At 39.9% G+C, this 23,984-nt stretch overlaps 1 pseudogene; it reads right to left on the bottom strand.

The window, feature by feature from the left end:
• LOC125112174 (serine/arginine-rich splicing factor 3-like) overlaps nucleotides 1-23,224 on the bottom strand; it is a 69,655-nt pseudogene extending 46,431 nt beyond the window's left edge.
• Between the last annotated feature and the right edge of the window lie 760 nt (nucleotides 23,225-23,984).

The following is a 23,984-nucleotide window of genomic DNA, read 5'->3' as shown; positions in this document are numbered from 1 at the left end:
AGATGGTTCTTTGGAAAATTAGTCCACCATATTCTCAGTCTGCTGGCCTTTCAAATAAAGTTGCTATTTCTTGTCCCAGCAACTCATTTCTCGATTAACGGGCATTGTATAGCAAGCAGTACAAGCTTGGAATAGGTAAGAGCTGCCTTGGAGAGACATTACAGGAGGAAGAGGTTTTCCTTCCTGGTTCCAGTGTGGCTCGTTAACCCTCACTTTCTTGATTCTGGGTGCCTACACCATGCCACTTTCTCAAGCATTTATTTTTCACGTGCTTTCCTAATCTCTCAACCCAGGCAGTGGCAGTATGATCACAGTGTAGACCTATGCCCTGGCCAAGGTTGCTGTTCCCTGCTCCCTCCCCCCAACCACAACTATGTGCCCCCATGTGGTCCCAAGGAAGTGGTATCCAGCGAGATGGCTGTCTGATCTTGATCCCACCCATTCAGCCATGAACCCTCCCCCTACCCCAGCCCAAGCCATACACATGGGTGCACTAGACTCCTGCCGAGGGTGGCCTCTTTAGCTCCTGGTACACCAGCAATTACAGCAGTGCCTTGACTCCCTGTGGGTGCCCCGATTCCTTCTGGGTATTTGCCCAGCAGCCTTGGCTCAGTTTTGCCCTGGAGAGTTGTTTCTCTTGTCCTCCTGATTCCAATACTACATGGACGTAGCCTTGTATTTCTTCATCCAGACTCTGCCCACCTGTCCACCTACTCTGACACATATGCACACAGAGGCTTGTTCTTGACTGGCCTTTCATTTATATCTCAGGTACCAGCAACTTCTCTACCACGTATACTCTCTTCAATGAAATTTGAGCCTAGTCTTGGGGATGGGGCCCCCTTGAAGTTTGTTCTTTATTATTTTCCCTCGGCCCTTTAGGTATCTTTTATCTCTTCAAAGTAATACTCTTGTCATAGCTTAACAATTTGTTACATTAAATCACAGGTAGGCAAACATTTTTCTGTAAAGACCCAAACGTTAAGTATTTTAGCATTTGCAGACCAAAACATCTCTGTGACAACCACTCCCTCCTGTAGCTATAACACAAAAGCCTCCACAGAAAATATACAAATAGACTGGAGTGGCTATGTTGCAATAGCACTTTATTTACAAAGCTAACCTTATTGTGGTAATCATTTTACAAATCATTACACTGTATACCTTAAAATCATACAATGTTTTCTGTCAATTATATTTTAGGTCAGGGAAAAAGCAGGCCTGACTGAATTTGGCTCATGGGGCAAAGTCTGCAGACCCCTGTATTAAATTTCTTTAAATTACTGTGTAGTTTCTTTCTTCTGATTGGCCCAAGTTTAACTTTGAAAATTGAGGCAGAAGCTCTCAGGGCTCTACTCACATCTTCTCAGGTGATGTGCTTGCTAGTAAGTGCATATTATTTAGGATACTGCTTTTAGGCTGTTCTGATCCAATCCCCCCCTCTGGGGCACTACCTGGAGGGTTATCATATGACCAGTAATTCAAGGAAATAGGGGTATAAGTACTCCAGCTCCCTTACCCTTGGTTGGGATAATTCTGAGGCACGTGTTTGACAGTGATCCTTAGAGCTCCCCACAAGAATAAGCCACCAAGTTAGCTGGCTTAGGAACAATCATATTAGTACATGCTTTCCTTTTCCTATATCATTTGCCCACTCTCCTCATGATGTCCTGAAGCTCCAAATAAATGATATGCACTCACTGTTAGGCTCAGTGTCTACTTCTGGGGGGAATGCAACTAAGAAAGAAATATGTTTTTTTTTTGCTGGTCTAAGATTTATACAACTTTCGATGCAGCATAGTGTCATGGTAAAAAAAATGTTCTTACTAAATTAAGAAAACTGTACAGCATATAATTCATAAATGCATTCAAGCCCCTTGCAATCAAAATAGCAGCTATACCTGTCAAATTGTTAAAATACTTTCATATATATCAATAAAATTGAACTGCATTTTTTTTGGGTAGAAGCCAGGAGTGGAATTAACACTGTTAAAGAGCAATACAAGTTTTTGTCTCTGCTGCCAATCATCAATTGGAGTTTAGAAATGTTTGAGCTTTTGAAGAATTACTTTTTAAGTCAAATTCAGTGTCCTGCAAATGATATGAAACTTTTGTGTCACTGATTAATCTAAAGCTTGCTTTCATTTTATTCAAAATGAAATGTAAGTCTACAAATGTAGACACTCGAACCTCAATATTTGAATTTTTTTCCCCTAACTCTGGCTTAAAAGCAACATTTGCAGACAGGAAGCCATTGACATGTGTCTGTACTCTGTAAAGCTACAGAGGAATTGAACAAACTAACTATCCCTGTTTGAAGATGACATGATACTATACCTAGAAAATCCTAAATATACTGTCAGAAAACTGTTAGAGTTCATCAATGAATCTGGTAAAATTGCAGGATTCAAAATTAATACACAAATAGATTTCATTTCTATATAATAATAGTGAAAGATCAGAAAAAGAAATTAGTGAAACCATCCCATTTACTATCATGTCAAAAAAAAAATGCCTAGGAATGAACCTATCTAAATAAACAAAAGACAATGTTCTCTGAAAACTAAGACACTAATGAAAGAAAGCAAAGATGACATAAACAGATGAAAAGATAAACTATGCTCTTGGACTGGAAGAATCAATGTTATAATAATGCCTATACTACTCAAGGCAATCTACAGATTCAGTGCAATCTGTATTCAAATTGCCAATGACATTCTTCGCAAACCAGAAAAAGTATTTTAAAATTTGATGGACACACAAAAGACCCCAAATAGCCAAAGCAACAGAAGAGGAAAAAAAGAAAAATGGAATTGGATGAATTAGGCTCCCTGACTTCATTTTATACTACAAAGATACAGTCATCAAAACAGTATAGTATAGGCACAAAAACAGAAATATAAATCAGTGGAATAGGATAGAAACCACAGAAATAAACTCAAGCATCTATGGTCAACTTATCTTTGACAAAGGAGACAAGAACTTACAGTGGAGGAAAGACAGTCTCTTCAATAAGTGGTGCTGAGAAAACTGGACAGCTACATATAAAAGAATGAAATTAGAACATTACATAATACCATACACAAAAATAAACTCAAAGTATATTAAAGACCTAAATATAAGGCCAGATACTATAAAATTCATAGAGGACAATAGGCCGGATGCACTTTGGCATACATCACAGCAGTATCTTGTCTGATCCACCTCCTAGAATAACGACAACAAAAAGTAAAAATAAACTAACGGTAGCTAATTAAACCCCAAAGCTTTTGAACAGCAAAGGAAGCCATAAAATACAAAAATATAACCCATAGGATGGGAGAATATCTTTGCAAACAATGCAACAAACAAGAGCTTAATCTCCAAAATATATGAATAATTCATTCACTCTACAACAAAAACACAAACAACCCAAGTGAAAAATGGGAAGAAGACCTAATGAAATTTCTCCAAAAAATACATAGCCAGTAGGCACATGAAAAGATGCTCAACATTACCAAATATTAGAGAAATACAAATCAAAACTAAAATGAGGTACCACCTCACACTAGTCAGAATGGCCATCATTAATAAGTCAACAAATAATAAATGATGGAGAGGGTGTGAAGAAAAGGGAACCCTTCTATACTGTTGATGGGAATGTAAATCAGTCCAACCACTATGGAAAACAGTTTGGAGGTTCCGCATAAAACTACATACAGAGAGAAGGATCAAGATGGTTGAGGAGCACAATGTGCTCACCTTCTCCCACAAACACATCAAAAAAACACATCTACATGTAGAATGATTTGCACAGAACATCTACTGAATGCTGACAAAAGAACTTAAACCTCTAAAAATGGCAAGAAATCCTCCTCATAACTGGGTAAAACAAGAGAAAAAAAAAGAGAGAGAATAAAAAGAAATCAGGATGGGACTAGCATTCCTGAGAGGGAACTGTGAAAGAGAAAAGGAACCCACACCCTGGGAAGCCACCTAACCACTGGGGAGATCAGTCAAAACAGAGGGACCTCAAAGTTGCCGAGAAAAGTGCAGCAGCTGGACCGAGGAGGGCAAAGCAGACAGCTGCACAGATCATCTGCACCACCGCCTGGACACTACAGCCTGAGATGTTCAGAGGTAGAGGGGGGCAGGTGGGGTGCTGTGCACTGCGGCTCAGGCTCCAGAAGTTAGTTCTGGGGAGAAGACTAGGATTGGCTGTGTGGAGACATTCTGAGGGGCTAGGGAGCAATGTGCCATGGGCTGAGAGGTGGAAAGCCACAGCCAAGGGAACCTGGTAGGAGGTCTGGGTCCACAGGAGAAACAAAGTGCCACTGGTGGAGAGGACAAGAGGAGGAAGGGTGGACAGACACAGGAACCTCTCTATGCATGTGCGGGCTCACAGGGGGTGAGGTGCCTCTGTCACAGGCTACGGGTGACAAGAGGCCACCTGCTCAGGCTACGGGAAACTGGGTGTGTCTTGTAAAGGCTATGGATAGCTGGGCACTTCTTGTGTGGGGTGAGGGCAGTGGGGGGTCTAAGTGTGACAATGATGCATCTTGAGTGATCTATGGGGGGTAGAGACAAACCACAGTAGTCATCCCAGAAACCGGAGGGAGGCATGGCCTGCCACCAACAGGGGTCTGTGAACAGTCACCTCAGAGTTGGGCAAAACAGGGGGCACTGTGGAGTTCCCATCATGGCTCGGTGGTTAATGAACTCAACTAGTATCCATGAGGACATGGGTTTGATTCCTGGCCTTGCTCAGTGGGTTAATATTCTGGCATTGCCATGAGCTGTGGTGTAGGTTGCAGACATGGCTTGGATCCCACATTGCTATATCTGTGACATTGGGTGGCAGCAACAGCTCCAATTCGACCCCTGGCCTGGGAACCTCCATATGCCACAGGTGCAGCCCTAAAAAGACAAAAAAGACAAAAAGGGGGGGCACTGCAACTGAGCACCACACATTGTTGCTCGCACTCCCCTGCTGCTGCCACTGATAAAAGCTTTGGGCAGGGCTCCCATGCTTTATCACTGCCACTTCCCAGGACCCTGTAACTAGACGCAGCTTGTACAGCACCTCCTGCATGGGCTAAGCAGGACAGGGTGCTTCTTGTGTGGTCTACAGGTGGCAGTGGCAAACCACTGCAGTTATCTCTGACTCCAGAGGTAGGGGTGGCTCATCACCACTAGAGGTCCATGAACAGGTACCATTAGTAGCACCTATTACCTTAGAGGGCACCCCAGAGGAGGGCACTGTGATTGAACACCATCTGGTGTTGCTCTTATTCCCCTGGCCAACTCACACACTGCCACTGCCACATGCTTTGGGCACCACCCATTGCTGCCTAAGGCTCATTACCACCACCTGGGGGCCTGCAACTAAGAGTAGCCTGTGCCACTTTCCTGCAGGTCCTTGCTACTGTCAAGAGCCCAGCAACCAGGCACTGACGAATAGCCCTACCCATTGCCTCCTCCCTGGAAACACACACAGCATCCTTGGGATAACAGCCTGTTCACACCAAAGAAAGAGACAGCCAATATTTAAGCTCCCAAGCCAAAAATAAATAGTAACCCCCCATGAAATACAAAGGGGTGCTCTTGCATAGAAATAGCTCTCCAGGCCTACATTTTGGTTTCCCTAAACTCACAGGAAAAGAAAAATATAAGCAAGATGAAGAAGCTCATGAACCACTCCCAGTTAAAAGAACAGGAGAATTCACATGAAGCAGCAAACAATGAAATAGACCTCTTCAGTCTAATAGGCGCTGAGTGAAAAAAAAAAAAAAGGAGATCGTGTATATACTGAAGGAATTAAGGCAATCTATGAAGTAATTAAGAGCAGATATAAACAGTAATGCAAATTACTTTAGAAAGGAACTAGAAAATATAAGGAGGAACCAAGAAAAAATAGAAAATTTATTTGCAGAGACACCAACTGAGCTAGTGGCAGTAAGGAGCAGAATGAATAATGCAGAGGAATGAATTAGTGATTTGGAAGATAGAATAATGGAAATCACCCAATCAGGACAGCAGAGAGAAAATCAAATGAAAAAAATGAAAGCAATATAAAAGATCTATGGTATAAATATAAAGCAGGCCAATTGATTCATAATAGCAATTCCAGAAGTATAAGAAAAAGAAAAGTGGATTGAAAACATATTTGAGGAAATTATGTCTGAAAACTTTCCAAATCTAAAGAAAACAGGGAAGGAAGCACAGAGGGCCCCAAACAAGTTGACCCCAAACAGGCCCACACCAAGTCATATTATAACAAAAATGGCAAAAGTTAAAGATAGAGGATTCTAAAGGCAGCAAGAGAAAAACAAAGCATTAACTAAATGGGAACCCCCATAAGGCTATCACTGATTTCTCTATAGAAAAAATACAGGCCAGAAGAGAGTGGCAAGATGTATTCAAAGTTCTGAAAGGAAGAAATTTGCTTGCCCAGTGGCATTGCTGTGAGCTGTGGTGTAGGTCAGATGCGGTTCAGATCGAGCATTGCTGTGGCATAGATGGGCAGCTGTAGCTCCAATCTGACCCCTAGCCTGGGAACCTCTACCTGCCACAGGTGCAGCCCTAAAAAACAACAACAACAAGAACAAAAAAGCAAAAGCCTACAATATGCTGTTTACAAGAGACTCACCCTAGGGCAAAGGAAACATACAGATTGAAAGTGAGGGGATTGGAAAGTTTATTTCATGCCAGTGGACAAGACAGGAAAGCAAGAGTTTCAATACTCCTATCAGACAAAATAGACTTTAAATGAAGGCCATAAAAAAGACAAAGAAGGACACTACTTAATGATAAAAGGATTCAAGAAGAGGATATCACAAGCGTAAATGTACATGCCCATAATATAGGAGCACCCAGATACATACAGCAAATATTAACAGACATAAAAGGAGAAATTGATGGGAATACAATAATAGGAGACTTTAAAGTCCACATCACTCTACTCACATCAATGGACAGATCCTCTAGAAAGAAAATCAACAAGGAAACTCAGGCCTTTAATGATACATCAGACCAGATTGACATCATAGATAATTATAGAACATTCCATCCAAAAGCAGCAGAATACACATTCTTCTAAAGTGCACATGGAACATTTTTCTAGATCACATTCTGGGACACAAATCAAGCCTTGGTAAATTTAAGAAAGTTGAAATCATATCAAGCATCTTTTCTGACCACACTATATGACTAGAAATCAACAATAAGAAAAAAACTGCAAAAATCACAAACATGTGGAGAATAAACATGCTACTAAACAAGAAATGGATCATCGAAGAAATCATAGAGGAAATTAAGAAGTACCTAGAAGCAAATGACAACAAAGATATGACACTCCAAAACCTATGGGATATAGCAAAAGCAGCTCTAAGAGGAAAGTTTATAGCAATACAAGTCTACCTAAGGAAACAAGAAAAAGATAAAATAAACAACTTTACACCTAAAGCAACTAGAGAGAAGAACAGACAAGACTTAAAGTTAGCAGATGGAAAGAAATCATAATGATTGAAGCAGATATCAATGAAAAATAAATGAAGAAAACCATAGAAAATGTCAATGAAATGAAAAGCTGGTTCTTTGAAAAGATCAACAAAATTGATAAACCCTTAGCCAGACTCATCAAGAAAAAGAGAGAGGACTCCAAAATAAAATTAGAAATGAAAAAGGAGAAGTAACAACGGACCTCACAGAAATACAAAGGATCATAAGAAACTACTATATGCAACTATACACCAATAAAACAGAAAACCTAGAAGAAATGGACAAATTCTTAGAAAAGTGCAATCTTCCAAGACTAAACCAAGATGAAATAGAAAAGACGAATGGACCAATCACAAGTACTGAAATTGAAACTGTGATTAAAAAAATTCCAACAAACAAAAGTCCAGGACCAGATGGCTTTACAGGCAAATTCTATCAAGCATTTAGAAAAGAGCAAACACCTAGCCTTCTGAAACTATTCCAAAAAAACTGCAGAGGAAGGAACACTCCCAAGCTCATTCTATGAGGGCATCATCACCCTGACACCATAACTAGACAATGATACCACACAAAAAAAGAAAAATTGTAGGCCAATATCACTGATGAACATAGATGCAAAAATCCTCAACAAATCACTAGTAAACTGAATCCAGCAAACATTAAAAGGATTGTACACCATGATCAAGTGGGATTTATCCCAGGGATGCAAGGGCTCTTCAATATCTGCAAATCGATCAGTGTGATACACGACATTAACAAACTGAAGAACAAAAACCATATAATCCACTCAAAAGATGTAGAAAAATCTTTTGACAAAATTCAACACCTACTTCTGATAAAAACCCTTCAGAACATGGGCATAAAGTGAACTTACCTCAATATAATAAAGGCCATATATGATAAACCCATAGCTAACATCATTCTCAATGGCGAAAAGCTGAAAGAATTCCTGATGAGATCAGGAACAAGACAAGGATGTCAGCTCTCACAATTACTATTCAACATAGTTTTAGAAGTCATAGCCATGGCAATCAGAGAAGTAAAAGAAATCCAAAAGACTACCACTATTTGCAGATAACTTTATACCTAGAGAATCCTAAAGACTCTACCAGAAAACTGTTAGAGCTCATCAATGAATTCGGCAAAGTCACAGGATACAAAATTAATACACAGAAGTAAAAAAAAAATTATATTGGGGAAATAACTATTAAAATAATAATAAAGAATGGCAACATAAAAAATACACAGACATCAATTGCATTTCTATATACTAACAATGAAAGATCAGGAAGAGAATTCCATTTACCATTACATCAAATAGAAGAAAATACTTAGGAATAAACCTACCTAAAGAGACAAAAGACCTGTACTCTGAAAATGCTGATGAATACTTTACACCTAAAGCAATGAAAGAAATCAAAGATGACACAAAGAGATGGAAAGACATACCATGCTCTTGGATGGGAAGAGTCCACGTTAACAAAACAACTATACTACTTAAGGCAATCTACAGATTCAATGCAATCCCTATCAAATTCCCAAAGACATTTTTCACAGAACTTGAACAAAACATTTTAACATTTGTTTGGAAGCACAAAAGACCCAGAATAGCCAAAGACATCCTGAAAAAGAAAAATGGAGCTGGAGGAATCAAGCTCCTTGACTTCAGACTATACTACAAAGTTACAGCCATCAAAACTGCATGGTATAGCACAAAGATAGATATATCGATCAGTGGAACAGGATACAAAGCCCAGAATTAAACCCATGTACCTACAGTCAACTAATCTATGACAAAGGAGGCAAGAATATACAATGGAGAAAAGACGGCCCTTTCAATAAGCAGTGCTGGGAAAACTGGATAGCCACATGTAAAAGAATGAAATTAGAACACTCCTTAACATCAAACACAAAAATACACTCAAGATGGATTAAAAATCTACATATAACATCAGATACTATAAAACTCTAAGAGGAAAACAAAGGCCAAACACTCTCTGACATAAACCACAGCAACATCTTATCAGAGCCACCTCTTAGAGTAATGACAATAGAAACAAAAATAAACAAATGGGACTTAAAAGTTTCCACACTGCAAAGACACCCTAAATAAAAAGAAAAGATAACCCACAGAATGGGAGAAAATCTTTGCAAATGAAGTGACTGACAAGGGATTAATCTCCGAAATTTATAAACACTTTCTACAGCTCAAAACCAAAAACCAAACAATCCTATCAAGAAATGGGCAGAAGAGCCCAACAGACAACTCTCCAAAGAAGACATACAGATACACAAAAAAAATGAAAAGATGTTCAATGTCACTAATTATTAGAAAAATTGAAATAAAAACCACTGTGAGGTGCCACCTTACATCAGCCAGAATGGTCATCATCAAAAAACCTACCAACACTAAGTCCTGGAGAGGGTGTGGAGAAAAGGGAACCCTATTACACTGTTGGTGGAAATGTAAATTGGTGCAACCACTGTGGAAAATAGTATGGAGATTCCTCAGAAAACTAAAAATAGAATTACCATTTGATCCAGCAATTCCACTCCTGAGCATCTATCCAGAGAATACCATGACTCAAAAAGATACATGTACTCCAATGTTCATTGCAGCACTTTAACAATAGCCAAGACATGGAAGCAACCTAAATGTCCTTCGACAGAGGAGTGGATCAAGATGTGGTACATATACACAATGGAATATTACTCAGCCATTAAGAGGAAAGAAATAATAGCATTTGCAGCAACATGGATGGACCTAGAAATTATCACGCTAAGTGAAATCAGTCAGACAATGAGACACCAACATCAAATGCTTTCACTGACATGTGGAATCTAAAAAAAAGGACACAGTGAACTTCTTTGCAGAACATATATGGAATCATAGACTTTAAAAAACTTATGGTTTCCAAAGGAGACAGGATGGAGGGTGGGGGATGCACTGAGGGTTTGGGACAGAAAAGCTATAAAATTTGGTTGTGATGATCATTGTACAACCATAAATGTAATAAAACTTATTAATAAAAAAAACTCTGAAAAACCTCAGTGCAAAGAACACAATCAACAAACTAAAAATGCAACCCAAGCAAAGGTTGGCAATATTTACAAATCATATATCTGATAAGAGTTTAAAATCCAGAATATATAAAGCACTCTTACAACTCAACAATAACAACAAGCAATCCAATTTCAAAATGGGTAAAAGACTTGAATACACATTCTTTTCCCAGTGTCATACATTTATTGGAAGACTAATGTCTATGTCTAATTCAAAATAGGTTTTAAAGATTAACATCACCATCTGGCTTCAGGATTTTTAGTTTCCTTCTCATAAACATTATCCAATGCCATTAATTCTCCAGCTAGAGAAAATATTGTTATTGCCATTTTCTTTGTTGAATGATTTTTATTTTTTCCTTTATAATTGGTTTACAGTGTTCTTCCACTTTCTGCTGTACAGGAAAGTGACCCAGTCACACACACATATATATACTATTCTCTTTCTCACATTATCCCCCATCATGTTCCATCATAAAGGACTAGATATAGTTCCCTGTGCTATACAGAAGGATCTCATTGCTTATCCATTCCAAAGGCAATAGTTTGCATCTATCAACCCCAGTCTCCCAGTCCATCCCGCTCCTTCCCCCTCCCCCTTGGTAACCACAAGTCTGTTCTCCAAGTCCATGGTTTTCTTTTCTGTGGAAAGGTTCATTTGCACAATATATTAGTTTTCAGATATAAGAGATATCATATGGTATTTGTCTTTCTCTTTCTGACTTACTTCACTTAGTATGAGAGGCTCTAGTTCCATCCAGGTTACTGGCATTATTTTGTTCTTTTTTATGGCTGAGTTGTAATCTATTGTGTATATATACCACCTTTCCCTAATCCATTCATCTGTCAATGGACATTTAGGTTTTTTCCATGCCTTGGCTATTGTGAATATTTCTACAATGAACATATGGGTACACGTATCTTTTTGAATAAAAGTTTTCTCCGGATATATGGGTCATATGGTAGTTCTATATTTAGTTTTCTGAGGTATTCCATACTGTTTTCCATAGTGGTTTTACCAATGGAAAAAGGGTAGGAGGGTACCCTTTTCTCCACACCCTCTCCAGCATTTGTTATTTGTAGGCTTATTAATGACAGCCATTCTGACTGGTATGAAGTGGAACCTCATAGTAGTTTTGATTTGCAGTTCTCTAGTAATTAGTGATCGTGAGCATTTTTTCATGCGCCTGTTGGCCATCTATATATCTTCTTTGGAGAAATGTCTATTCAGGTGTTTTGCCTTTTTTTTTTAAATTGGGTTGTTGGTTTTTTTGATGTTAAGCTGTATAAGTTGTGTATTTTAGAGATTAAGCCCTTGTCAGTTGCATTATTTGAAACTATTTTCTCCTATTCCGTAGGTTTCTTTTTGTTTTATGGATTTCTTTGCTGTGCAAAAGCTCGTCAGTTTGATTAGGTCCCCTTTATTTTTGCTTTTATTTCCTTTGCCTTGGGAGACTGAACTAAGGACACATTTGTAAGATTGATGTCAGAGAATGTTTTGCCTATGTTCTTCTAGGAGTTTGATGGTGTCTTGAAATAGACCTTTCTTAAAAGAATACATACAAATGGCCAAAAAGTACATGAGCAGATGCTCAATATACTAATCAATACAGAAATACAAACTACAATGATGTACTACCTCATGCCCATAAGGACAGATACTCTCAAAACCAGAAAATAACTGATGTTAGTGAGGTTGTAGTGGGATTGCAACCCTCCTACACTGTTGGTGGGAATGTAACTGGGTACAGTCACTGTGGAAAATGGTATGGAGGTTCCTCAAAAATTAAAAACAGAACCACTATATGATCCAGCAATTCCGCTTCTGAATAATGACTTCAAGACATATTTGTACTCCTACGTCCATAGCAGCATTATTCATAATAGTGAAAAGGTTGAAGCAACCAAAATATCCATTGATGGATGAATGGATCAACGAAATGTAGGATATACAGATACAATAGAATATTATTCTACCTTAAAATGGTAGGACATACTGATACATGCTACAGTTTAGATGAACCTTAAGGACATTAAGCCAAGTGAAATAAGCTAGTTACAAAAAGGACAAACACCGTATTATCCCGCTTGTATGATGTAACTAGAGTAGTTAAATTTATAGAGCCAGAAAGTAGGATGGGGTTGGCAAAGGCTGGGGGGATGGGAGAATGAGGACTTACTGTTTCATGGGTATAGAAATTCAGTTTTGCAAGATGAAATGACTTATGCAGGCAGATGGTGGTGATGGTCACACAACAATGTGAATATACTTATTACTGCCTCTGAAATTCACCCTTGAAATTGTTAAAATGGTAAATTTTATAACATTACACCACAATTTAAAAATGCAAAAAATTTACAGAAAGAAACTTTGAATGGAAGCAGAAGACAAGGATATTTGGGCTGCAATATTACTTATTTCAATATAAAGGAAATTAGAATTGAGCTTCTTCTCCATTTAGCAGAATTTATTCTCCGCTTCCTTGCACGTTAGTACCTGTAAATACAGTATTTTCTCAATTATAGATTATAGTATGCAAAGAAAAGCCATGTGTATGAACAATGTTAAATTTATCAACCATAAAATGTACATTTAAGGACTAGTGGAAATTTTTTGAAAAAAAATTAAATAATTTTTATAAAGTTTTTCTCTAAAAATAGTTATCAGATAATCCAGCAATCCCACTCCTAAGCATATATTTAGAAAAAACAAAAACTAAAAAAAGATACATGCACCCAATGCTGATATCAGCACTGTTTACAAATAGCTAAGACATGAAAGCAACCTATATTTACATTGACAGATGAATGGATAAAGATGTGGCATATATACATATAAATACACACACACACATTTGAATATTACTCAGCCATCAAAAAGAATGAAATAATGCCAATTGCAGCAACATGGATGGACCTGGAGATTATCCTAGCATTAGTCCTTCCCTGCTAGACTATGAACACTTTAATTGATGTACAAGACCTTTTTGATGTAGTTGGAAAATAACTCACCTAGATTACAAATGATCTATTTTAGTTGTTTGCTTTTTTTTTGGTCTTTTTAGGGCCACACCGATGGTATATGGAGGTTCCCAGCCTAGGAGTCAAATCAGAGCTATAGTTTCTGGCCTATGCTACAGCTACAGCCACACCAGATCTGAGCTGCATCTGTGGCCTACACCACAGCTCATGGCAATGCCAGATCCTTTAACCCACTGAGCAGGGCCAGGGATTGAACCCACGTCCTCATGGGTACTAGTTGGGTTCAGTACCACTGAGCCACAATGGGAACTCTTACATGCAGCATTTTATAATAACTTGTAATGGAAAAGAATATGACAAAGAATCTATCTACCAATCCATATTTCTGCATATATAAAAACTGAATCACTTTGCTGTACAACTGAAACATTGCTTATCAGCTCTACTTCAATAAATAAGTTTTGCAGAAAAATATCTGTGGTCAAGAGATACAGCTGAGAATCAGATTAAAGTTAGTGAATAGGTACCAAGAATATTTTGCGTATATGATTTCAAATACTTAAGTAATGGATATAAAGAAGTTTTTATAAGATTTGCTTTAATATATATGGAAACATTACTTCTATTTTCTATTTTATTTTTAAAAAATAGTTCTTACAGGACTTTTATTAGCCTATCAACATCATAAAACCAGCTGAAGATCAATAAATAAATATTTCAAATTATATGATTCCTTCTTAGCAGACTTTCTTATATCTCAAAAATATTTGTGTTTAGATAAGTCGTATACTTGGCTGTTTATAAAGTTGGTTATGTTGTCCATTTGGCTGTTGTCCCTCCACAAAGAACACTGGAAAAGGAAGGAGAAGCAGTGGGTAATGAACTGAGATGTATTGCTGTCCAGCCGTGTCAGGGCATGCTTAAAAGCAACATTCTGAGACCAGGGTACTTCAGGGACAGGCCATGTTTCATTGTGCTGCTGTATAAGCTGATGGTGTGGCTCAGACTGGGATGACATTATTGGGAAATCAGATTCTTTTAGTTTCACTTACGGCTGACTCCAGAACAGGCAGTGCTTCCAACAGGCTTCTAGGTAGCTAAGGGGAGAAAGCTATTTTGCTATCACAGCTTGTTTCCCCCCAAGCTATTTTGCTATCACAGCTTGTTTTCCCCCTTTGGTCTGTTTCTCAGCAAGAAGAGCATACAGGGACAGTTAAATGCAGAAAGCATCTACGTTCCACATACGCCTCAGGGCTCTCATGTATGAGGCTGGGGGCCTCTGGTTCATGAGCTCCAGGCACAGGCAGGTGGCTTGGATCTGTATTTCTAGCCTGTGTATCCAGAGCCAAGAAGGGAACCATGGCGTGACTAACTTCTTGGATTCACGCAGCTTGTGAAGTTCCTTGGATTCACCACCTCCTCCTCACCAGGGATCAGTTTAACTTTGGATTGCTAATTATATACCTTTAATTCAGTTCAGAATTTCATGACCCGAACTGTGGTTTCAATCACAGTAGGTGATAGAATTTATTTTACCAGTTAACAGATGAATATGACTGAGGACTTTATAAGACTATGCTATACTGAGTTAAGGTGGATTCCGACAGGTTGAATTATCATTGGTCAAATATCCTAGCTTTCCTTCCTTAGATACTTCTGTCAGAGTGTTGTACATTCTCATGCAGTTGAATTCAGGAATGGCCATGTGACTTGCATTGATAAATGAAATAGGGCAGAATTAATGTGTGCTACTTCTAAGCAGAATCTTTAAGAGCCAATATGAGATTCTTCATGTCTCTTTTCTCTCTGCCACAGAAACTGGCAATACTTTGGGTAGAGGCTGCTCTGCTTGCCTGGTCCCAGAATGAAGATGACATGGAGGAAAACTGCAGTAATATGTCACGATGATTAGATAATGTGAGGGAAAAATAAACTTATTATTATAAATAAGTAATATTTGGAGTTGTTACTACAGCCTAACTTAACCTATCCTAACTAATGCGTAATTATTATAAACTCAAAGGCTAGAAGCAAGTCTAGGTGTGCTGGGACACTTTGCTTAAGGGACTCCCAGGGAAGAATGGGATGAAAAACAGTAAAGGCAAGCCAGGTAGAACCACAATAGTTCCAGCCTGGGTTAAATGTTGGGGTATTGGGAGGATGCTTCTGGGGAAAAATTGCCTCATTTAGATTGACCGAAGGGCAAAGACGGGCATGATTTGTTTGAAAAATAGATGTTCTAGTACATTTATATTTCTTATTAGGGAGAGCCTCAAACGATATATTACAGATGGTTCTATTAGGAAAACAAATGTTCAAGCCCAAAAGCAAAGAGAAAAGGATTAAAAAGCATTCTGATCTAGTGCACAGGTTTTGCCCTACATGTGCTAGAGAGGAATCAGGACAACCTTACAAGGTGATTAGATTTTAAACTCCATTTGGTCTGCTTGAAAAGAGTAGGAAACTGTAGAAGTTACCTGGGCGCTAGAGGTTTATCACAATGCTATAAGAAAAGAGGCACCAAAAAAGACAGCTTTCTACTTTTACAGAAGGCACACAAACCACTCTTAGAATTTAAGAACTTGATACAAATGGCTCACACTGGTCAATACCACAAAACCAAACAACCCAATCCAAAAATTCTAGAAGACCTAAATAGACACTTCTCCAAAGAAGACACAGATGGTCAACAGGCACATGAAGAGATGCTCAATATCACTATTAGAGAAATGCAAATCAAAACTATGATGAAGTACCACTGCACATTGGTCAAAAAGGCCATCTTTAAAAAGTCTACAAAAAGGGAGTTCCCATCATGGCTCGATGATAATGAATCTGACTAGCATCCATGAGAATGCAGGCTCGATCCCTGGTCTTTCTCAGCAGGTTAAGGGTCTGGTGCTGCTGTGAACTGTGGTGTAGGTCTCAGACATGGCTCAGATCTGGCATTGCTGTGGCTGTGGTGTGGGCTGGCAGCTGCAGCTCTGATTCAACACCTGGCCTGGGAAATTCCATGTGCCCTACAAAGCAAAAAAGTCTACAAACAATAAATGCTGGAGAGGGTGTGGAGAAAAGGGGACTCTCCAACACTGTTAGTGGGAATTTAACTTGGTAGAGCCACTATGGAGACAGTATGGTAGTTCCTCAAGACACTAAAAATAGAGGTTCCATGGGATCTAGCAACCCCACTCCTGGATACATATTATATGAAACCTCTAATTTGTTCATAGCAGCACTATTTACAATAGCCAAGAAGCAAACTAAGGGTCCGTGAACAGATGAATGGATAAAGAAGATGTGGTACATATATACAATGGAATATTACTCAGCCATAAAAATAATGATATAATGCTATTTTTAGCTACATGGATGGACCTAGAGATTATCATACTGAATGAAGTCAGAGAAAGACATTATACATATTACCTATATGTGGAATATAAAAACTATGAATGAATTTTAAAAAACAGACTCAGAGACAGCAAACAAACTAATGGGTAGCAAAGGGAAAGCGGAGGTTAAATTAGGAGTATTGGATTAGCAGATATATGCCACTAAATATAAAATAGATAAACAAGGATTTACTCTACAGCATAGAGAACTACATTAAATATTCATAATAACCTATAATGAAAAAGAATGTAAAAAAATATGCATAACTGAATCACTTTACTGTACACCTGTAATAATGTTGTCAATCAACTATATATTCCATTGGAACATTATAAAACTGAAGTATAGCTGGGAGTTCCCTTCGTAGCTCAGTAGGTTAAGAATCCATCTAGTGCCATGAGGATGTTGGTTTGATTCCTGACCTCACTAAGTGTGCTAAGGATTCAGCTTTGCTGCAAGCTGTGGTGTAGGTTGGAGATGTGGCTTTGATTTGGCACTGCTGGGGCTGTGGTGTAGGCTGGAAGCTGTAGCTCCAATTTGACCCCTAGCCCAGAAACGTCCATATACCACAGGTGCAGCCCTAAAAAGACAAAAGACAAAAAAAAAAAAACCCACCAAAAAACAAAAAAACTAAATTATAGTTGATTTACAGTGTTTTGATAGTTTCTGGTGTAATGTATAAATCAACTATACTTTAATAAAAAAAATTGATGCCTTGCTTTGCTGTTTCTATGGTGATAACTCCTGGAGCAATGGGGCCCCATCTGGTGGCCTGATAAGGGTCAGGGATGAGAGTTATCAGGGGGAGGAGTAAACACCTTGGCTAAGGCTTTATAATACATCCCTTTCTCATGGTTGTTTGCACAGCGGCACTTCCTTCGCCCTCCTGCTACTCTACCTCATGAGTAGTTTTAGCACACAATGTTTGCACCGGTAGAGGTGTGACTAGTAGGGCAGATTTGGGGAATCCTATGCCTGGTCATTTATCAAAACATGCATATAACATCCTAGAGGGATGAAGAGTGACTGGTATTCGTACACGGAGTTTTTTTTTTTTTTTTAAAATATATTTTTTTACAGAATAAAATACATATATTTAAACGCAATTACATTCACACAGATTATTATATCATGGATCTTAAGAAAGAGATTAAATGACTCCCTCTGGAGAAGTGGAATGGAAAATATGCTGAGACAAATAGATTTATTCTATACTTTATCCCATTTTGTATGGCTTTCATCTTTACAATTTAGTATTATCTATTACATTTCAATTTTTCTTTAAAAATTAGCATATTAAAATTGTGTGTATTATGCAACTAAAATTTATAAAGAAGAAACCTTATATACCATTAAATATTTTATATAGCATAATAAAAAGAGTAACTTAACAGGTAAGAATAACAAAAAAAATACACCCCCTGAAAATAAGTAAAATATAAAAGGTATCAATTGGTTAAAAAACAGTGTAACTATATAAATATGTCCTCACAATTTGTTACTTCTTATTGATTCCTCAATATAGGCATTACACCGTTCTAGGTGATGTGATAAACAAGACATTATAGACCTTACATTGTACCATGGAGAGAAATGGTTATTAATAATTGTAGAACTGTATTATTTAATTGTACAGTTGCATTAATTATAATTATCATAAATTCTTTGATGGAGAGGAAATCAAAATCAGATCTAAGACTTAAGCATTCCAAGAATGATGTAAATGACCCCCTTCATGGTGGATTATGCACTTATTGACTATGAGCTGTGTTTCTTCTCCAGAGATTCCTTGTTTGTGTATCAAGTGTAGATTTCTGGTTTGCAGTTATTCTGAAGTTTTGATATAAGAGTCTATAGGTATATGAGATTGTTTTAAGTTGTTCTCTTAATTGCAAGTTCATCTCCCGTGTCCTGCATTTGTGCCCACCTCTTCTCATGATTTCGGATTTTGGTGGTATAATCGTGCATGGATGATTTCGTATCTTTACTGTATATATACCTTTATTTTGAGCCTTGTCATTTGTGGTATTTTTGTTCTGATTGCGGCCTTTAATTTTCTGCCTAGAGAAGTTCCTTTAGTATTTGTTGTAAGGCTGGTTTAGTGTTGCTGAGTTCTCTCAACTTTTGTTTATCTGTGAAGGTTTTAATTTCTCCTTCAAATCTGAATGAGAGCCTTGCTGGGTAGAGTAATCTTGGTTGGAGGTTTTTTCCTTTCATCACGTTAAGTATATCATGCCACTCCCTTCTGGCCTGCAGAGTTTCTGCTGAAAAATCTGCTGACAGCCTTATCGGGGTTCCCTTGTATGTTATTTGTTTCTTTTCCCTAGCTGCTTTCAGGATTTTCTCTTTGTCTTTAATTTTGGTTAGTTTGATTAATATGTGTCTCTGTGTATTCCTCCTTGGGGTTATTTTATATGGTACTCGTTGTGCTTCCTGGATTTGAGTGAGTGGTTCCTTTCCCATGTGAGGGAAGTTTTTGGCTGTGATCTCTTGGAATATTTTTTTTCTGTCCCCTTCTCTCTCTCTTCTCCTTCTGGCACCCCTATAATACAGATGTCGGTGCGTTTAACGTTGTCCCAGAGTTCTCTGAGACTCTCTTCATTTGTTTTCAATCTTTTTTCTCTTTTCTGTTCTGCATCTGTAATTTCCACTAACCTGTCCTCCACCTTGCTTATTTGTTCTTCTGCCTCCTGTATTCTGCTGTCAGCTGTTCCTAGTGAATTTTTTATTTCAGTTATTGTATTTTGCATTTCTTGTTTAAGTTTTATATCTTGTATCTCTTTGGTCAGTGTTTCCTGTAAGTTATCCATCTTTGACTCCAGTTTATTTCCAATGTCTTGCATCATCATCAGCATCAACAGTCTAAAGTCTTTTTCCTGGAGGCTGAGAATCTCCTCATCACTTGGCTGTTTTTCTGGGTTTTTTTCTTTCTCCCTCATCTGAGTTATAGTTCTCCATCTTTTCATTTTTATAGGTTTTTGGTGTGGTGACCTTCTTACAGATAATAGAGTTGTAGCCTCTCTTACTTCTTGTGTTTGCCCCCCTTGTGGCTGAAGTCACTATAGGGGCTTGCTGTAGGCTTCGTGAGGAGAGGACTGAAGCCTTCCCACTGGTAGGTGGAGCTGATTCTAATCCCTCTGGTGGGTGTGGCCTAGCCTCTGGATGGGATTAGAGGCAGTTGTGTGCCTAAGGGGTCTTTAGGTAGCCTGTTTACCAAGGGGCGGGGCTGTGATCCCACCTGGATTGTTGTTTGCCCTGGGGCTTCTCAGTGCTGACTGACGGGTGGGGCCAGACTTTCCCCAAATGGCCCCCTCCAGAGAAAGGCACGGCTGCTGAATATTCCTGAGAACTTTGCCTTCAATGTCCTTCTCTCACAACAAGCCACATTCACCCCTGTTTTCTCAGGATGTCCTCCAAGAATTGCAGTCAGGTTTGACCCAGATTCCCTTGGAGACTTTGCTGTGCCCTGAGACTCAGTGCGCTTGAAAGTCCATGTGCGCCTTTTAAGAATGGGATATCCGTTTCCCCCAGTCCTGTGGAGCTCCTGCCCACAAGCCCTACTGGACTTCAATGCCAGATGCTCTGAGGGCTCTTTCTCCCTGTGCCGGATCCCCGCATGTGAAGGTTTAAGGTGGGGCTCAGAACTCTCACTCCTGTAGGTGAGTCTGTGAACCAGTTAGTTTTCAGTCTGTGGAGCTTCCCACCCAGGAGGTATGGGGTTGTTTATATCATGAAATCTCCCCTCCTACCTCTTGATGTGGCCTTCTCTTTTTCTTTTGGAGTAGGGTATCTTTTTTTAAGGTTTCCGGTCCACTTGGCTGAAGATTGCTCAGCCTTTAGCTGTGAATTTTGTTGTTTTTAGGAGAGAAGTTGAGCTCCAGTCCTATTCTGCCATCTTAATCCTCTCACATACACGGAGTTTTCTGAGAAATCAACACATAACTAGAGAGACCCAATGTGCAGACAGAAGGACCAGGGAACTGGTGGCACAGTCTGTGACAGGCAGAACAGGATGTATGGACAGTAGAAGAAAAGGCCCAGTAGCCTAGGGGAATATGCCAGCTCTGCCTGAGGCCCTGCACAGCAATCTGGCCTGAAGTGAGCCGACACTGGATGAAGAAAGGTGAGAACTGGTTGGGCTTCAAAAAGGCAAGGCTTCTACTTTACAGTACAATGTGAATAATTGATAATTGGAGGCAAAAATGGTGAGTTCTGCTTCCTCTTTCTCCCTGTGACTCCTACTTTAGATATACAAGTGTGTGCACACAGGACACACATAGGGACACACAAAATCAAGGACTAATGTGACAAAAATGATAGGGATGGCAATAACCAAATGGCAAGTAGCAAGATGAAAGGACTGTGGGGGTGTTGGGTAGATGAACCTGAAGAACTGCTCATTCAGCTCTGCTGAAGAAAAGATACAGGGTTGCCAGAGCTGGAAGAGGGTACATTTGGGAAAGAGGATTCGTGAGGCAAGAATGAGCCTCATGTGTTGTCCCCCGTAGAGAATTCAGAAGCAACTAAGGAAATTCTTCCCTGAAGTTTGAAAGTGATTCCAAATATAGATATAGCAACCACCATCTGTGCTCTATCTAGCCCCCTGGGACTGTCTTCTCTGCACGCTTCTCTCCTGCTTCCTTTTGCTTTTGCCTCCAGAGCTCTGCACCTGTTTTTTTTCCAAAAGACTTCCTCAGCCTCCTGGAGCTGACTTTGCAGGGACACAGAGCCCCCAGCCCCATGGCCCTTAACCAACTTTTGATTGGGGTGTGTGTGTGTGTGTGTGTGTGTGTGTGTTGGGGCTGGGGGACAACTGTCTGGCCCTCCTGCTCAGGTCCAGACATCTCTTCGGTTCATTTACACTCCAGAGTTCTGAGGAATCAAGCTGCAGCCACACTCCCTGAGAATCCATCTGAAAGCTCACCCTTACTTGCCTTCTTGCCCTTTTCCTCCTGCCCACACCCCTACTCCCTTACCATTTTTGTTTTCTGAAAGCATTTCCTTAATGAATCACTTGTACCAAATCTTAATCTCAGAGTCTTTTCCTGGGGATTTTTTTCAAGGTATGGCTGACATGATATTACAGTAGTTTCAAGGGTACAGCATTAATGATTTGATGCTTGCATTGTGAAATAATCACAGTAAGTCCAGTTTCTAGGGATTCTAATTCAAGGCACCAGAATTTGCTTCTGGTGTTTGCTCCCTGGTGATGTTTACTGAGAGGCAGATTCTACAGGCTTCCCTTGCTGCTAAAGCAAAGTGACATCAAAGCTGTTGGGTGGATCAGGCACCAGAGCATGGGAGGAAATGGTCATGCCCCCATGACAAAGCTGCAGGAGGACCACCTAGGCATCTGAAGATCATCTAACAGCCACAAGAAAAAAGCCAGCATTGGGTACATCCAGGAAAATGGAGCTGACAGCTGCATTTGAGCACCAGGGCCAAGCACATGTGGTGAAAATAAAGATATACCTGGCTCCTTCATGTTTCCACCCAAGTTACCCATTGAGACAGACACTTCTTTCTTTTCCCTGATGCTGCCCAGAAATGAGAATACTAAAGCCTGTATCAAGAGAATTAATATCAATAGGAGGTGAGAGGAAGAACTTAGGATGGGCAAGAGTTTGGGAGAAAGAGCTATGAGCTTTGATTGAGGTAACACTTCACTTCAGCTAAGTATGTAAGGGTTAAAATCATAAGTGAACCAGATCTTGTTGGAGTATTACACTTAAAATGTATTTACCTTGCATAGACCTGCCAAGATGTGGAGCAAACCTCCTCTCATAAGCACACCCAAATCACAACTATCTGCAGATAAAAATTATCTAGATGAAAGTCAGAAAAAAGGAAACACAAGGAGTGGGAGGGGTAGACTTGTGATATAATCAAGTATCATACCCTGGGCAGGCCACCTCCAAATTTAAGAATCATTATATTGGAGAGGGTCTTCCCAAGGAGTAAGTTCTGAGCCCCCTCCCAGGATCCCCAGCTTGGGGGGTCCTGTACCAGAGAGATAAGCCCCAGAACATTTGGCTTTGAAGGCTGGCATGAATTAATTTTGGGAGCCCCCACAGTACTGGGAGAAATAGAGACTCACTCTTAAAGGACACACACAAAATCTCATGTGTACCAGACCTAAGGGCAAAAGTGGCAATTTGATAGAAGCCTGGGCCATACTTACCTGATGGCCCTGGAGAGGCTCCCAGAGAGGCAGGGATGGCTGCAACTCACCCTGGGAATTTAGATACTGGTACAGGCACACGTGGGAACTTTCTACCCTGTCGACACTGTTGTTGGAGGCTGCCATCTTAGGACCCTCCCTCTAGATCATTAACGCAAGACCCGACCCCACCTAATAGCCTGTAGGTGCCAATGCGAGGACACCTCAGGCTAAACTACCAACTGGGCAGGGACGCAGCCCTATGTATCAGCAGACAGGCTGCCTAAAGACTTCTTGAACCCATAGCCATCTCTAGACATGGCCCTGCCCACCAGAGAGCTAAGGCTCAGCTCCACCCCATCAGTAGGCAGTCACAGTTAGAAAGTCTGCACTAGTACCTAGATCAGCTTCACCCACCAGGGGGCAGAGAGCAAATACAAGAAAACCACAATCCTGCAGCCTGCGGGCCCACCCTACCCAGAGCAGGCCAGACCCTACCCATGAGAATAGCTGGGCCTTGGCCCTTCCCAGTAGCAGGCCAAAGCATGTTTTGGGATGTCCTGGATCCCATACCCAATTGTGTCAGGAATTTAACCACACCCACCCTACCCCATTCCACAATGATCTGACACAGCTTTAGGATCCCTGGGCCCTTAAGCCAGACTCCAGGGCCTGGCTCTGCCTGCCAGTATTCTGGCAGTAACTTTTGGACTTGGCCTTGCCTGCCAACTTCAGCAGGTCAACAGCCCCAGAGTTTTCTGGAAACCTGACTCTACCCACCAGTGAGCCAGCACTAGCCTGGAGTCCCCAAGGGTTCTGTAGACAGCCACTTCATAACCAGGCTCCACTAACCTGTAGCATCTGTACAAGGCAGAGCACAGCAACAATATGGGCTAGGGGCCAAGCA

This window comes from Phacochoerus africanus, chromosome 11 (genome assembly GCF_016906955.1).
Source record: "Phacochoerus africanus isolate WHEZ1 chromosome 11, ROS_Pafr_v1, whole genome shotgun sequence".
Taxonomy (NCBI): domain Eukaryota; kingdom Metazoa; phylum Chordata; class Mammalia; order Artiodactyla; family Suidae; genus Phacochoerus; species Phacochoerus africanus.
The sequence above is the reverse complement of the archived record's forward strand: the minus strand, read 5'-3'. Positions and strand labels throughout refer to the sequence as shown.